Source organism: Muscardinus avellanarius, assembly GCF_963383645.1.
Source record: "Muscardinus avellanarius genome assembly, chromosome: 6".
Classification (NCBI taxonomy): domain Eukaryota; kingdom Metazoa; phylum Chordata; class Mammalia; order Rodentia; family Gliridae; genus Muscardinus; species Muscardinus avellanarius.
Window position 1 is genome coordinate 70,680,066 of NC_137791.1, and position 6,000 is coordinate 70,686,065.

The window sequence follows — 6,000 nt, forward strand, 5'->3', positions numbered from 1 at the left end:
ACTGATTTCTCAGAAGGTCAGATAAACAGCTTAGTTTCAGCTTGGGGCATGGAACTTTGGTGTGACTCCATTTTTATTTTTATTTTTTAATTTACTTATTTATTGAATTTTTGGTGACACTGGGGGTTGAACCTAGAATTTATAAACCCCACCCCCTCTTTTTTTTTTAAACAGGGTCTTGCTAGATTGCTGAGTCTCACTAATTTGCTGAGGCTGGATATGAACCTGCAATCCTCCTATCTCAACCTCCCAAGTACTAGGATTACAAGTGTGTGCCACTATGCCTGATTCCATTTTGATTTTCAACCTGGTCTTTTGGGGGGTAGTGTAGGATCTTAGCTCAAAGCTATTATCTCCTATAATTTTTTGACAGTTCCTATATCACCTCAAAATCCAGAATATCATGCCGGGCGTGGTGGCACACACTTGTAATCCCAGCATTTGGGAGGCAGAGACAGGAGGATTGTGGTTCGCGGAGAGCCTCAGCTACTTAGTGAGGCCCTCTGCAACTCAGTGAGACCCTGTTTCAAAATAAAGAATAAAAAATTGGGCAGGAGCCGGGCGTGGTGGCGCACGCTTGTAATCCCCAAGCTTGGGAGGCGGAGACAGGAGGATCGCGCAGGTTCGAAGCCAGCCGTGCTGGCGTAAGAGACCCTGTTTCAAAAATATAAAATAGGTCTGGGAGTGTAGCCCGGAGGAAGGAGGGCTTCCAGGAACCCCAGTACCACCAAAAAAAAAAAAAAAAAAAAAAAATTGGGCAGTGGTATGTAGCTCGGAGGTCAAATGCCTCTGGGTTCCATCCCCAGACCCGCAAAAAAAAAAAAAAAAAAAAAAAAAAAAAAAAATCCAGAATATCAGCTGGGCATGGTGGCACATGCTTGTAACTCCAGTACTCAGGAGGCTGAGACAGGAGGATCACAGGTTCAAAGACAGGCTCAGCAGATAGGGAGGCTTTCATCAACCTAGTCAGACTCTGCTTCAAAATAAAAATAAAATTGGGCTGGGGGGGAGGGTGTAGCTCAGAGGTAGAATGCCCCTGCATCCAATCCCCAGTAACACACACACACACACACACACACACACACACACACACACACAGGATATCTGGTGATATATAATCTTCTCCGTCAGTTGGGATGTGGCTTTTTATGGCCAGAAAACATATAAATACTACAAAACACAAATAATACAAAAATAAGAGTAGAGTAGAAAGAGGACACCCATAGTTGCAACTCAGAAAAATGAAGAATTGGAAACACATAGCAATCACTGGTCCACAGCAATGGCAGAATCTTGGGCAGGAATAACGAACACCCGCTGCCCTGTTGGTAGGATTAGTTCCTTGGTTAGATCTTGGTTTTGATCTGTGGGAGGAATTCCATTGTCCTTTATACTCTGTGGGCCCAATCTTTGCTCTCTGAATACTATAGTTCCCAATTATCAGTAGGGAATAATTCCAAGATCCCCAGGAGAGCCAGGCATGTTGGTGCAGGCTTGTAATTCCAGTACTAGGGAGGCTGAGACTAAAGGATTACAGGTTCGAGACCAGCCTCAGAAACTTAATGAGGCCTTCTGCAATTTAGTAAGACCCTGTTTCTAAATAAATAAATAAATAATAAATAAATAAATAAATAATAAATAAATAAATAAATAAATAAATAAATAAAAAGTTAGGTGTAGTAGCACACAACTGTAATCCCAGTACTTGGGAGGCTGAGATAGGCAGATCACAGGTTCAAGAACAGTCAGCAAGTAGTGAGACACTCAGCAATCTAATGAAACCCAGCTTCAAAATAAAAACAAAATAAGGCTGGGGATATAGTTTGGAGGAAGAATACCCCTGACTTTAATCCCCAATACCACAAAAAAGTTTACAAATAAAATAGGGTTGTGAGTGTATTTAGTGAGGTCCTCCACAACTTAGTGAAACCCTGTTTCAAAATAAAAAATAGGGCTGAGGATGTAGCTCAAAGGTAGAATGTCCCTGGGTTCAATCCTCAATACCACACTCAATAAAATAAAATAAGCCAGGCGCGGTGGCGCACGCTTGTAATCCCCGCGCTTGGGAGGCAGAGACAGGAGGATCAGCACAGGTTTGAAGCCAGCCGCGCGCTCTGGCTTAGTAGACCCTGTTTCCAAATAAAAATGTAAAAATAGGTCTGGGACTGTAGCCCAGAGATACAAGGGCTCCCAGGAACCCCAGTACCACAAAAACTAAATAATAAATAAATAAATAGGGCTGAGGCTGTAGCTCAGAGGTAGAATAACCCTGGGTTCTATCCTCAGTACCACAAAAATAAAACAAAATCTGCTGGTTGTGGTGGCACACACCTGTAATCACAGTACTTGGGAGGCTGAGACTTGCAAGTTCAAGGCCAGTCTCAGAAACTTAGTGAGACACTGTTTAAAAAAAAAAATAGGGCTGGGGATGCAGTTTAGATGTAGAATGCCCCTAGATTCAATCCCTGGTAACACACACACACACACACACACACACACACACACACACACACACGATTCTCAGTAGATGCCTGAAATCACCACTAGTACTAAATCCTATATGATACATATGATAGTCTATCGATACATATGATAAAGTTTAATTTATAAATTAGGCACAGTAAAAAGTTTATAACATAACTAATAATCAAATATAACAATTATAAGAATATGCTATAGTGAAAGTTATGTACATGTCACCTCTCTCTCAAAATGTTTTATTGCACTATAGATCTTAGCAACCTCAGCATAAATTTTTATTTCCTTACTGAGTTGAGAACTTTCACCTTTTACTCAAAGGAAGCACTTTACAGCTTCTCTTTGCCATATCAGAGTTGCCAGCATCACTACCCTTTGCACTCTGGGGATATTATTATTATTATTATTATTATTAATATTTTGGTGGTACTGGGGATGGAACCCTTCTATCTCCAGGCTGCACTCCCAGACCTATTTTTTATATTTTATTTGGAAACAGGGTCTTTTAAACCAGCGAGGCTGGCTTCGAACCTGCATGATCCTTCTGTCTCTGCCTCCCAAGGGCGGGGATTACAAGCGTGCGCCACCACGCCTGGCTGGGGATATTAAGTAAAATAAAGATTACTTGAATACTTTTAGGTAAATGAAGATTACTTGATCTACTGCAACAATAAATCTTATAACCAAGACAACTACTGCATAATGGAAGGGATGGAAGGGTAGCATATACATTGTGGATATACTCAGCAAAAAGATTATTCATTCCTTGGGTGGAACTGGCAGGAATAACACGATATTTTGTCACACTATTCAGAATGGTGCTCAGTTTAAGATTTATGAGTTGTTTATGTATATAATTTTCTACTTAATATTTTCAAATCATCAGTGACCAGAATTAACTGAAAACATTGAAAATGGAACCACAGATAAAGGGTTCTGGTCCAAGTTAACTGGATGTTAAGCATATTCCCTCTCTGGGAATGAACTGGAGGTTGAACAGTTGATTATTTTGTAGGCCAGGCTTCTCTGTTTCTAATTGTTTTAAAAATAATTCTACTGAATATTCAATAAGCATGGACTATAGGCTTCCAGACAATTTCTGGTACTAGTAACCACACTCAAAGTTCTTTCTAGGGGTAATTGTTAAACCAGCCCTGTTTCCTAGCTTCCAACCTCAACGCATTCTCTTTTTCTTTTCTTTTTGTTTTTGTTTAATTGTTATTATCAAATGATCCTTTTCAACCGGGCAGGGTGGTGCACACTTGTAAATCAGTACTTGGGAGGCTGAGACGGGAGAATCGCAGGTTCATGGCCAGCCTCAGCAACTTAGGCCCTCCGCAACTTGGTGAGACCCTGTTTCAAAATAAGAAATAAGGCTGAGGGTGTAGCTCAGAGCTAGAGTGCCCCTGGATTCAATCTCCAGTTCCAAAAAAAAAAAGGATCCTTTTCAGAAAAATTTTCCTTTGAGCTTCTTAGTGGGCATTCTGCTGCACAAGTATTAACACCATCTATGATGTCATGAAGGTAGTAGCCATCAGCATTTCAGCCAACAAACTGGACAGTCCCCACAATTTCTTGAACAATTCCAGAAAGTTGTCTGGCTAAAAATTTGCACCACATCTGTCAGGCAATATTTTGTGGGTTTTTTTTTTTTTTTTTTTTTGGTTTCTTTGTTTGTTGTGGTACTGGGAATTGAGTCCAGGGGCACACTACCACTGAGCTATATTCCTGTCCCTTATTATTTTTTATTTTGAGACAGGGTGGCCATAAGTTGTCTTCCCTGGCTTGAACTTGGGATCTCCAAACCTCAGCTTCCCAAGTACTAGAAATTACAGGTGTACAACACCATGCCTGGACTGTCAGACATTGTTGACAATCTCATCAAATATAATATTCTAGCAGATATGGTGTTACACACCTATAATCTCAGTACTTGGGAGGCTAAAGTAGAAAGATCTCAGGTTCTTGGGCAGCCTCAGCAACTTATTAAGACCCTCTGCAGCTTATTGAGACTCTGTTTTAAAAGTTAAAAAATTGCCAGGGATGGTGGCACACATTTGTAATCCCAGTACTTGGGAAGCTGAGACAAAAGGATCTGGGTTCAGAGATAGCCTCAGCTACTTAGTGAGGCCCTCTGCAACTTAGTGAGACCCTGTTTCAAAATTAAGAATAAAAAATTGGATGACGTAGAATGCTCCTGGTTGAATCCCCAGCACAAAAAAATTAAAAATTAAAAAATATAATAGAAAGCCAGGCATGGTGGCATACGCTTTGTAATCCCAGCATTAGGGAGGCTAAGACTGGAGGATCGTGGTTCGCAGACAGCCTCAGCTACTTAGTGAGGTCCTTTGCAACTCAGTGAGACCCTGTTTCAAAATAAAGAATCAAAAATAGGACTGGAAAGCCGGGCGTGGTGGTGCACGCTTGTAATCCCAGCATTCGGAGGGCTGAGACTGGAGGATGGTGGTTCGCAGACAGCCTCAGCTACTTAGTAAGGCCCTCTGCAACTTAGAGAGACCTTGATTCAAAATAAAGAATAAAAAATAGGGCAGGGGGTGTAGCTTGGAGGTAGAATGCCCCTGGGTTCCATCCCCAGACCTGCAAAAAAAAAAAAAAAAAACAGGGCTGGAGGTCTAGCTCAGAAGTACAATGCCTCTGGTTTCCATCCCCAGTACTGCAAAAATAAATACATTAATTAATTAATTAATTAATTAATTTTAAAAATAGGGCTAGGAGCATAACTCAAAGGTAGCATACCCCTGGGTTCAATCCCTAGTACCACACACACATAATAAAAAAAAAATTGTGACATTTTAACTGTTTAGTGCTTGTCTACTTCTGTCTTTTGGAAGTTCCTTAATGGGTAGAGCAGAGGCAGAAGGTACCACCTTGATCTGGGCCTGTTTGTTCTGAGTGGTCAGTTTCTCTATACTATTCAGACCTTTCGAGTCACCAGTTTGCCTTGGTGACAGAAGGTTGTCATCACCGTTTTGGAGACAGAACCAGAGGGCTGACCTTGAATACCAGGACAGATTCAGCACCAACTTCAACTGTGGTCCACCTGAGGCACACAACTCTTATCTTCTTGGGGTAAGAATTGGGTAACAGGATGGAAGCAGCTGCCATTGGATGCTTTTTTTTTTTTGTAGTGGGGATTGAACCCAGGGCTATGCTATCTCTAAGTTACACCCCCAGCTCTTGAAGCCAGGTGTGGTGGCACACACTTGTAATCCCAGTCCTTGGGAGTCTGAGACAAGAGGATTGCAAGTATTTTGTCAGCCTCAGCTACTTAGTGAGGCCCTCCACAACTCAGTGAGACCCTGTTTCAAAATAAAAAATAAAATGGGGCTGGGGGATGCAGAGAATGCCCCTGGGTTCCATCCCCAGTACCCCCCCCCAAAAAAAGAAGCACAGATGCATATGTATAATCTGCTTTTTTCTACATACTTATCCTCTATTTTTTTTTTTTTTTTGGTGGTGGTACTGGGGGTGGAACCCAGGGGCTTTCTACCTCTGGGCTAT